This window comes from Leptodactylus fuscus, chromosome 6 (assembly GCF_031893055.1).
Source record: "Leptodactylus fuscus isolate aLepFus1 chromosome 6, aLepFus1.hap2, whole genome shotgun sequence".
NCBI classification, from domain to species: Eukaryota; Metazoa; Chordata; class Amphibia; order Anura; family Leptodactylidae; genus Leptodactylus; species Leptodactylus fuscus.
This window is the reverse complement of record NC_134270.1, coordinates 24,085,741-24,098,714: the sequence shown is the minus strand read 5'-3', so window position 1 is coordinate 24,098,714 and position 12,974 is coordinate 24,085,741.

Sequence of the window (12,974 nt, the reverse complement as noted above, 5' to 3'; positions counted from 1 at the left end):
ATACTGTGGGGTCTCTTAAGACCCCAGACTATAATAGGGGTAAGCCCAACGGAGGTGTAAAAATGAAAAAACATTTCTGCTCACCTTCCCCCACTTCTTTTGGACCGCCTTGAGTAGACGTCTGGGGTTATTATTATTCAGCTACGTCAGGCTTCTGTGGTGCCCCCGGGCTCATGATGTCACATGTCACAGATATATACCAGAACACCCAGAGGAGACACCCCAAAATATAATAATTTACTGCAAATCATGTCCCGGCAGCCATTTTAGTTTGTCTGAGACAAATCCCAAATTGTTCGGTTTCTTTTAAAAACTGAACAATTTGGAATATTCAGTTCGAATCCAATTTGTCCAATTCCAGAACCGGACTCCCAATGAGTCGATACTTCTCACATTTTCTTAGTTTTACCAAAGTTTCTCAATCTTGCAAACACCACAATATCCCGCTCTCTGACACCAACTGAAGTCCTACCTGGCCAATTTTTTGGCAGTGCAGTTGACCATACCAGTTAGAGTTACCTGAGTCTTGACCCATCTTAGGTTTCAGCAGATTGGACTTTTGGTCTCTTCAGACCCCAGAATATATTAATTGGAGGCCGCATGGAGGTGTGAAAAAATAATAAGCAACTCACCTTTCCATATCTCCCCAGGGGGTTGTCCCATCACAAGGATCCTATCTATACTGCTAGTTTATGTGGATATAAGACTTTTCCTAAATGCATTGCTTTATCAAAACTACTTTGTTTGGCCGCTATCTTAATTTATTCACTTCATTGTTTACACTGGTTTCTATGGCCCTTGGGATTATCTGCTCATTTGTCAAGTGATGTAGCTGCCTTCTCTCAGGGGGGAGGGGCTGGGAGCAGCTCTGAGCTGTTTGTGTCTGATAAGTAGCAGAGCTTCTCAGATAGGGGAGGGGGAGGTGAGAGCTCCAAGATTTCTGAGCTCTTATCAGTCGGTTTAATTGAATTTGGCTGATAAGGGCTGAGATAGGGAGTCCATTACCTCTGTATGTAATGCAAGCTGACTCAAATCCAGCTCTGCTACATCAGCTTCACACTGTGGTAATTCATTTATAACCAACCCCGTGCAAGTGAAACCCCGCCCACCAATGTGCCGAGAAAAGCAGGAAGTGAAGAGAGCACAACAGCCTGCAGGTTAGTGAACAAGCGTCATGGGAATACCCCTTTAAGTCGTTGAGGCCTTCGGGCCCCCTCAGACTCCAGGGCCCATCTTCTGTACCCCCTATAACTATGCTAAGTGATATTGTAGTATTATGTTATGCTTAGAATGTTATCTCATGTGTTATAAGTAGACTTGTGTGAACCAAGTTGTTTGTTTTTTACAAAACCAAACAAATGGAGATTAGTCTCGGGCAAACTAAAACGCCTGTGACTGGGCCACCAATGGTCACATGGGCACGCTTAGCATCATGGCTGTGACTGGGGTCAGTGGTGACCCCGGGCGGCATGATGTCGCCAAAGTGACCAAGAGAGAGCAAGGCCTCAAGGAGGCCCAAAAGAGGTATCGGAAAGCGATTTTTTTTTTTAATACACTTCTACTGGGCCTCCATTATATTCTGAGGTTTGAACTTGTTCGACCTGAAATGAATTTTGGACCCGAGCCACCTGAAGCCAAGATACTGAGGGATCGCCTATCTCTACTCATAAGTGATATCTTAATGTTATAGTGTCATAAAGGTCTTATAATGTCATCGTGTATCTTACAACCTTCAGTGTCATCTTGTTATGTTACCTTATAGTGTTATATAATATGTATTATCTTGTAAGGTTATATACTACTTATACTGTCATCTTATATCTTATGAGTGAGTCTTTCGAGGTTCCTTTCACCTGTTTACACCAAAAATGTGGGTCCTGGTCTGAACCAAGTTGTTCTCAAGTCTTACAAAAGCCATGGATGTTCAGGGGCAACATAGTGGCTCACTGGTTAGCACTGCAGCCTTGCAGTGCTGGAGTCCTGGGCTCGAATCCCACCAGGAACAACATCTGCAAGGAGTTTGTATGTTCTTGTATGTATCCGTGTTTGCGTGGATTTTCTCCCATTCTACAAAGACATACTGATAGGAAAATAAATGTACACTGTGATCCCAATATGGGGCTCACAATCTACAAAAAAACAGTCATGAGGGTTCCTAGTAATCTCTCTAACACAGAGCTCGTGAGGTCAATGTGACAGCAGCCGCAGATATGTCTCGGGGTGAACAGAAGGTCTCCAGTGTTTGTTTGCACTGTTAAAAAAGGTCCAAAAATGATCCAATTTTGGAGGGTGAAGCCTCCCGATGTTTATACAGACACTTATCAGAAGACGCAATAGCTTTTACAAGTGCTCCAAATATTATCCCTTTTTGGGAAGTTGGAAAAAATTTGGTATCATTTTGAAGAACAACATTTTATTTTTTTACTTTTTAAAGAGACGGCGTCATCTGACTCTACTTCGCCGTATCATCTGTACAGATTCTTCACTTGAATGGGTTTGCAAAGTGACCGCCCGTGTGTGTCTTATGGTCACCGCGGCGAATCCGTTTTTTCTAAACTGGACACAAAGTCCTGCATTTCCGACTTTGTGTCTGGTTAAAAAAAAAAAAATGGTTTCGCTGTGGACAGGCACAAAATACTCACAGGCGGACACTTTGCAAACCCATTCAAGTGAATGGGTTTGAAAACTTACTGTCGGGTTTCCGTCTCCCGTTCAGTTTCTCGGACAAAAGATGTTAACCCGCAAAGCAGAGACCGGGCGCAGGACCAGCCCTAAACCTGTTTTAGGGGGAAAAAAAACCCCTTAGTATATAGAACTATTTCACTGGATTTTGGCTTTTCACAAGCCAGTTACGATTCACAGTAGTGTTCAGGTTTCCATCCTTCGGTCTGCTTGGGGAAGAACGGAAAGCTAATCCACTTGCTTGGGGAAGAACGGAAAGCTAATCCACTTAATAAGCATTTACCCACAGAAGCACCAGACCCCATGACCAGTGGCGTAACTAGGAATGGCGGGGCCCCGTGGTGAACTTTTGACATGCCCCCCCCCCCCTTCCTGACCGACACCGAAGACCTTGACCAACCGACCCTCAGTGGCCCCGGCACACAGCATTATCCCCCATAGTGGCTCCTGCACACAGCATTATCCCCCATAGTGGCCCCTGCACACAGTATTATGCCCCATAGTGGCCCCTGCACACAGTATTATCCCCCATAGTGGCCCCTGCACACGGTATTATCCCCCATAGTGGCCCCTGCACACGGTATTATCCCCCATAGTGGCCCCTGCACACGGTATTATCCCCCATAGTGGCCCCTGCACACGGTATTATCCCCCATAGTGGCCCCTGCACACGGTATTATACCCCATTGTGGCCCCTGCACACGGTATTATACCCCATAGTGGCCCCTGCACACGGTATTATACCCCATAGTGGCCCCTGCACACAATATTATCCCCCATTGTGGCCCCTGCACACGGTATTATCCCCCATAGTGGCCCCTGCACACGGTATTATCCCCCATAGTGGCCCCTGCACACAGTATTATCCCCCATAGTGGCCCCTGCACACAGTATTATCCCCCATAGTGGCCCCTGCACACAGTATTATCCCCCATAGTGGCCCCTGCACACAGTATTATCCCCCATAGTGGCCCCTGCACACAGTATTATCCCCCATAGTGGCCCCTGCACACAGTATTATCCCCCATAGTGGCCCCTGCACACAGTATTATACCCCATAGTGGCCCCTGCACACAGTATTATCCCCCATAGTGGCCCCTGCACACAGTATTATCCCCCATAGTGGCCCCTGCACACAGTATTATCCCCCATAGTGGCCCCTGCACACAGTATTATGTCCCATGGTGCCCCCTGCACACAGTATTATGTCCCATGGTGTCCCCTACACACAGTATTATGTCCCTTAGTGGCCCCTGCACACAGTATTATGTCCCATGGTGCCCCCTGCACACAGTATTATGTCCCATGGTGTCCCCTACACACAGTATTATGTCCCTTAGTGGCCCCTGCACACAGTATTATCCCCCATAGTGGCCCCTGCACACAGTATTATACCCCATAGTGGCCCCTGCACACAGTATTATACCCCATAGTGGCCCCTGCACACAGTATTATACCCCATAGTGGCCCCTGCACACAGTATTATGCCCCATAATGAACACCCACGAACAATTATTATACTCTGGGGTATTTTCAGACCCCAGAGTATAATAATCGGAGACCGAGGGGAGATACAGACATTAAAAAAAAAAAAAGTTGCTTACCTGTCGCCGGCTCCGCTGCAGTCTTTGGTGGTGTTGGCCATCTTTAATAACACACGGATGTCATGTGACATTTCATGCCCTCCCTTCATCTGCTCCCATTTTCATGTCCTCCCCTCCATCTCTGCCCCTAGGTTACTGTTGCTCCTCACCACACACTCACACACACTCTCCATTCTGCATCTCACATCCCCCTCCCCTTCAGTACAATACAATACACAGAGCGCCCCCTGACTACTATTAGACAGTCATTAGTAACAGCAATTGCAGGCAAGTCTGAATACGAACAATGTGTAGAGTACTGATCCATCTACTGACACTGTCCTCTCCCCTCATCCTAATACACAGATATCAGGATACTGTCCCCTCCTCCTAATACACAGATCTCAGTACACTGTCCTCTCCTCCTAATACAGAGATATCAGGACACTGCCCCCTCCTCCTAATACACAGATATCAGGATACTGTCCTCTCCTCCTAATACAGAGATATCAGGACACTGACCCCCCCCTCCTCCTAATACACAGATCTCAGTACACTGTCCTCCCCCTCCTAATACACAGATATCAGGACACTGACCTCCCCCTCCTCCTAATACACAGATCTCAGTACACTGTCCTCCCCCTCCTAATACACAGATATCAGGACACTGACCTCCCCCTCCTCCTAATACACAGATATCAGCACACAGACCTCTCCTCCTAATACACAGATATCAGGACACTGACAAAAATCTATGCAAGCAATACAAGGGCACCCTCAGAGAGAAGAAACAGAGGTACCTCTCCCACAAAATAGAGCAACTAGAGGACTCCCTCCAGGACAGCTCATTCTGGGAGACCTGGCACCACATGGGCACAAAGCCCAAGAAAAACTCTCTCCACATCCAAAATGGCAATATCTGGCTCAACTACTTCAGAGGTCTCTACAAAAACATCCCAGAAGAAGACCTAACTCCAGAACAGCAACAGATAATCACCAAACTGAGGGACATGGAGAAAGTCATCAAAGACTTCCAGAACCCTCTGGACTCACCAATCACCATAAAAGATATACAGGAAAGAATTGCCATGCTGAAAGGCAAAAAGGCCAGTGGCCCAGACGGCATCCTACCAGAGATGATCAAATACAGCTCTCCAGCAATACACGCGGCACTGGCAAAGCTATTCACCCTCGTGCTCAATGCTGGACACTTCCCTGAAGACTGGAACAAAGGCCTCATAACCCCCATCTACAAGAATGGGGACCAATATGACCCCAACAACTACAGAGGGATCTGCGTCAGCAGCACGCTGGGGAAACTGTTCAACAGCATCATCAATAACAGAATCCTCACCTTCCTCACACAACACGGGGTCCTCAGCAAGAGCCAAGCAGGGTTCATGCCAAACCACCGCACCACAGACCATATCTACACCCTGCACAGCCTCATCAAGACGCGCGTCCACAACACCAGAAGAGGCAAGTTATTCGCCTGCTTCGTAGACTTTAAGAAGGCGTTCGACTCAGTATGGCACCCAGGCCTACTCCTGAAACTCCAAGAGAGTGGAATAGGAGGAAGAACGTACAACGTCATCAAGAGCTCCTACACCGGAAACCAGTGCAGTGTGAAGGTGAATGGGAAAAGGACAGGATACTTCCAACAGGCCCGAGGGGTCAGACAAGACTGTAGCCTGAGCCCAACGCTCTTCAACATCTATATCAATGAACTGGCTACAGCCCTGGAGGCCTCACCAACCCCAGGCCTCACCCTGAACAACCGGGAGGTGAAGTTCCTGCTATACGCCGATGACCTCCTACTCCTGGCCCCCACTGAGAAAGACCTCCAAGAAAGCCTGTCCGTGCTGGAAAAATTCAGCACCACATGGGCCCTACCCATCAACCAGAAGAAGACCAAAGTCATGGTATTTCAGAAGAAGGGCCACAATAAAGCCCCCACCCCACAATTCACACTGAACGGCTCCACACTGGAGAAAACCAACAGCTACACCTACCTGGGGCTGGAGCTCAGCCAATCAGGAAGCTTCAAAGCAGCAATAGAAACCCTGAAAGCAAAAGCCTGCAGAACCTTCTACGCCATCAGAAGACAACTGTACCACCTCAAACCACCGGTGAGGGTCTGGCTGAAGATATTTGACGCAGTCATCTCCCCGATCCTTCTCTATGGCAGTGAGGTTTGGGGCCCAGCCACCTACCCAGACCAGTCAAAGTGGGATTCCAGCCCAACAGAGAACTTCCACCTGGAGTTCTGCAAGTACCTGCTCCGTGTCCATCGCAACACCACCAACATGGCCTGCAGGGCAGAGCTAGGCAGACTCCCCCTATGGCTCACCATACAGAAGAGGGCGCTAGCTTTCCAGGCACACATTCAGGGGAGCAAGCCCGACTCCTACCACCACCAAGCATGGCTAAGCCACCTGAGCAAACCAGACACCCACCAACCAAACAGACAACCACCAAACCAAAAACACCAACAGACGATAACCAAGGCCGAAATAAAGGCGACCACAGAGGCAAACAGAGAGCGGTACATTGAAGAATGGAGAAACAAAATAAATAACTCCAAGAAACTCACCGTGTACCAATCCCTACAAAGAGATTACACCATGGCCACCTACCTGGAGAGAATACGCCACCCCAAGCACAGACAGACCCTGAGCCGGTACAGACTGAGCGCCCACAACCTAGAGATAGAGACGGGGCGATACAGGCAGACGTACAAGCCACGGGAGAACAGACTGTGCCAGCACTGTGACCAGGGGGCCCTAGAAGACGAGACCCACTTCCTGCTACACTGCACCAAATACTCAGCTATGAGGGCCGTCTACTACCAAAGACTCTCTGCCCACATCCCAGACTTCATATCTGCAGACGAGAAGAGGAAACTCTACATCCTACTGGGAGAAGAAGAGGCTACTGTGGAGATCGCTGCCCAATACGTGTCCAGCTGTCACCAAATAAGAGGAAGATGAGACTCCACGGACTGTTATATTTATCCCAATACACCCGCCCCGCCCCACCTCCCCATATAGCGGTCACCAACGAAGAGGAAGATGAGACTCCATGGACTGTTATATTTATCCCAATACACCCGCCCCACCCCACCTCCCCATATAGCGGTCACCAACGAAGAGGAAGATGAGACTCCACGGACTGTTATACCCCAAACCAACCGCCCCACCCCACCTCCCCATATAGCAGTCACCAACGAAGAGGAAGATGAGACTCCACGGACTGTTATATTTATCCCAATACACCCGCCCCGCCCCACCTCCCCATATAGCGGTCACCAACGAAGAGGAAGATGAGACTCCATGGACTGTTATATTTATCCCAATACACCCGCCCCACCCCACCTCCCCATATAGCGGTCACCAACGAAGAGGAAGATGAGACTCCACGGACTGTTATACCCCAAACCAACCGCCCCACCCCACCTCCCCATATAGCAGTCACCAACGAAGAGGAAGATGAGACTCCACGGACTGTTATATTTATCCCAATACACCCGCCCCGCCCCACCTCCCCATATAGCGGTCACCAACGAAGAGGAAGATGAGACTCCATGGACTGTTATATTTATCCCAATACACCCGCCCCACCCCACCTCCCCATATAGCGGTCACCAACGAAGAGGAAGATGAGACTCCACGGACTGTTATACCCCAAACCAACCGCCCCACCCCACCTCCCCATATAGCAGTCACCAACGAAGAGGAAGATGAGACTCCATGGACTGTTATAACCCAAACCACCCACCCCCCCATACCCGCCACTCACCCACCCGAATCCAACTCCCCCCCCCCCCCCACCGCCCACTTTACTAGCTTCGGCAATGCCAAATACCTATTCGGACGTGCCAATAAAGCTTTTTTGATTTGATTTGATTATATATGTATACAGCCAGGTCCTCACCAGTGATAGTATATATATGTATACAGCCAGGTCCTCACCAGTGATAGTATATAGATGTATACAGCCAGGTCCTCACCAGTGATCGTATATATATGTATACAGCCAGGTCCTCACCAGTGATAGTATATATATGTATACAGCCAGGTCCTCACCAGTGATAGTATATATACGCTCACCGGCCACTTTATTAGGTACACCATGCTAGTAACGGGTTGGACCCCCTTTTGCCTTCAGAATTGCCTCAATTCTTCGTGGCATAGATACAACAAGGTGCTGGAAGCATTCCTCAGAGATTTTGGTCCATATTGACATGATGGCATCACACAGTTGCCGCAGATTTGTCGGCTGCACATCCATGATGCGAATCTCCCGTTCCACCACATCCCAAAGATGCTCTATTGGATTGAGATCTGGTGACTGTGGAGGCCATTGGAGTACAGTGAACTCATTGTCATGTTCAAGAAACCAGTCTGAGATGATTCCAGCTTTATGACATGGCGCATTATCCTGCTGAAAGTAGCCATCAGATGTTGGGTACATTGTGGTCATAAAGGGATGGACATGGTCAGCAACAATACTCAGGTAGGCTTTGGCGTTGCAACGATGCTCAATTGGTACCAAGGGGCCCAAAGAGTGCCAAGAAAATATTCCCCACACCATGACACCACCACCACCAGCCTGAACCGTTGATACAAGGCAGGATGGATCCATGCTTTCATGTTGTTGACGCCAAATTCTGACCCTACCATCCGAATGTCGCAGCAGAAATCGAGACTCATCAGACCAGGCAACGTTTTTCCAATCTTCAATTGTCCAATTTCGATGAGCTTGTGCAAATTGTAGCCTCAGTTTCCTGTTCTTAGCTGAAAGGAGTGGCACCCGGTGTGGTCTTCTGCTGCTGTAGCCCATCTGCCTCAAAGTTCGACGTACTGTGCGGCGTTCAGAGATGCTCTTCTGGCTACCTTGGTTGTAACGGGTGGCTATTTGAGTCACTGTTGCCTTTCTATCAGCTCGAACCAGTCTGGCCATTCTCCTCTGACCTCTGGCATCAACAACGCATTTCCGCCCACAGAACTGCCGCTCACTGGATGTTTTTTCTTTTTCGGACCATTCTCTGTAAACCCTAGAGATGGTTGTGCGTGAAAATCCCAGTAGATCAGCAGTTTCTGAAATACTCAGACCAGCCCTTCTGGCACCAACAACCATGCCACGTTCAAAGGCACTCAAATCACCTTTTTTCCCCATACTGATGCTCGGTTTGAACTGCAGGAGATTGTCTTGACCATGTCTACATGCCTAAATGCACTGAGTTGCCGCCATGTGATTGGCTGATTAGAAATTAAGTGTTAAAGTGGCCGGTGAGTGTATATAACGCACATAACTATGCGCGCACATAACTATGCGCGCACATAACTATGCGCGCACATAACTATGCGCGCACATAACTATGCGCGCACATAACTATGCGCGCACATAACTATGCGCGCACATAACTATGCGCGCACATAACTATGCGCGCACATAACTATGCGCGCACATAACTATGCGCGCACATAACTATGCGCGCACATAACTATGCGCGCACATAACTATGCGCGCACATAACTATGCGCGCACATAACTATGCGCGCACATAACTATGCGCGCACATAACTATGCGCGCACATAACTATGCGCGCACATAACTATGCGCGCACATAACTATGCGCGCACATAACTATGCGCGCACATAACTATGCGCGCACATAACTATGCGCGCACATAACTATGCGCGCACATAACTATGCGCGCACATAACTATGCGCGCACATAACTATGCGCGCACATAACTATGCGCGCACATAACTATGCGCGCACATAACTATGCGCGCACATAACTATGCGCGCACATAACTATGCGCGCACATAACTATGCGCGCACATAACTATGCGCGCACATAACTATGCGCGCACATAACTATGCGCGCACATAACTATGCGCGCACATAACTATGCGCGCACATAACTATGCGCGCACATAACTATGCGCGCACATAACTATGCGCGCACATAACTATGCGCGCACATAACTATGCGCGCACATAACTATGCGCGCACATAACTATGCGCGCACATAACTATGCGCGCACATAACTATGCGCGCACATAACTATGCGCGCACATAACTATGCGCGCACATAACTATGCGCGCACATAACTATGCGCGCACATAACTATGCGCGCACATAACTATGCGCGCACATAACTATGCGCGCACATAACTATGCGCGCACATAACTATGCGCGCACATAACTATGCGCGCACATAACTATGCGCGCACATAACTATGCGCGCACATAACTATGCGCGCACATAACTATGCGCGCACATAACTATGCGCGCACATAACTATGCGCGCACATAACTATGCGCGCACATAACTATGCGCGCACATAACTATGCGCGCACATAACTATGCGCGCACATAACTATGCGCGCACATAACTATGCGCGCACATAACTATGCGCGCACATAACTATGCGCGCACATAACTATGCGCGCACATAACTATGCGCGCACATAACTATGCGCGCACATAACTATGCGCGCACATAACTATGCGCGCACATAACTATGCGCGCACATAACTATGCGCGCACATAACTATGCGCGCACATAACTATGCGCGCACATAACTATGCGCGCACATAACTATGCGCGCACATAACTATGCGCGCACATAACTATGCGCGCACATAACTATGCGCGCACATAACTATGCGCGCACATAACTATGCGCGCACATAACTATGCGCGCACATAACTATGCGCGCACATAACTATGCGCGCACATAACTATGCGCGCACATAACTATGCGCGCACATAACTATGCGCGCACATAACTATGCGCGCACATAACTATGCGCGCACATAACTATGCGCGCACATAACTATGCGCGCACATAACTATGCGCGCACATAACTATGCGCGCACATAACTATGCGCGCACATAACTATGCGCGCACATAACTATGCGCGCACATAACTATGCGCGCACATAACTATGCGCGCACATAACTATGCGCGCACATAACTATGCGCGCACATAACTATGCGCGCACATAACTATGCGCGCACATAACTATGCGCGCACATAACTATGCGCGCACATAACTATGCGCGCACATAACTATGCGCGCACATAACTATGCGCGCACATAACTATGCGCGCACATAACTATGCGCGCACATAACTATGCGCGCACATAACTATGCGCGCACATAACTATGCGCGCACATAACTATGCGCGCACATAACTATGCGCGCACATAACTATGCGCGCACATAACTATGCGCGCACATAACTATGCGCGCACATAACTATGCGCGCACATAACTATGCGCGCACATAACTATGCGCGCACATAACTATGCGCGCACATAACTATGCGCGCACATAACTATGCGCGCACATAACTATGCGCGCACATAACTATGCGCGCACATAACTATGCGCGCACATATCTATGAGCGCACATATATAACTACCATATATATGAGCGCACATATATAACTACCATATATATGCGCTCACATAAATATGCGCTCACATAAATATGCGCTCACATAAATATGAGCGCACATAAATATGAGCGCACATAACTACCATAAATATGAGCGCACATAACTACCATAAATATGAGCGCACATAAATATGCGCGCACATAAATATGCGCGCACATAAATATGCGCGCACATAAATATGCGCGCACATAAATATGCGCGCACATAAATATGCGCGCACATAAATATGCGCGCACATAAATATGCGCGCACATAAATATGCGCGCACATAAATATGCGCGCACATAAATATGCGCGCACATAAATATGCGCGCACATAAATATGCGCGCACATAAATATGCGCGCACATAAATATGCGCGCACATAAATATGCGCGCACATAAATATGCGCGCACATAAATATGCGCGCACATAAATATGCGCGCACATAAATATGCGCGCACATAAATATGCGCGCACATAAATATGCGCGCACATAAATATGCGCGCACATAAATATGCGCGCACAAATATGCGCGCACAAATATGCGCGCACAAATATGCGCGCACAAATATGCGCGCACAAATATGCGCGCACAAATATGCGCGCACAAATATGCGCGCACATAAATATGCGCGCACATAAATATGCGCGCACATAAATATGCGCGCACATAAATATGCGCGCACATAAATATGCGCGCACATAAATATGCGCGCACATAAATATGCGCGCACATAACTACCATATATATGCGCGCACATAAATATGCGCGCACATAACTACCATAAATATGAGCGCACATAAATATGAGCGCACATAAATATGAGCGCACATAAATATGAGCGCACATAAATATGAGCGCACATAAATATGCGCGCACATAAATATGCGCGCACATAAATATGCGCGCACATAAATATGCGCGCACATAAATATGCGCGCACATAAATATGAGCGCACATAAATATGAGCGCACATAAATATGAGCGCACATAAATATGAGCGCACATAACTACCATATATATGAGTGCACATAACTACCATATATATAACTACCATAAATATGCGCACACAAATATGCGCTCACATAAATATGCGCGCACATAACTACCATAAATATGCGCGCACATAAATATGCGCGCACATAACTACCATATATATGCACGCACATAAATATGCGCTCACATAACTACCATAAATATGCGCGCACATAAATATGCGCG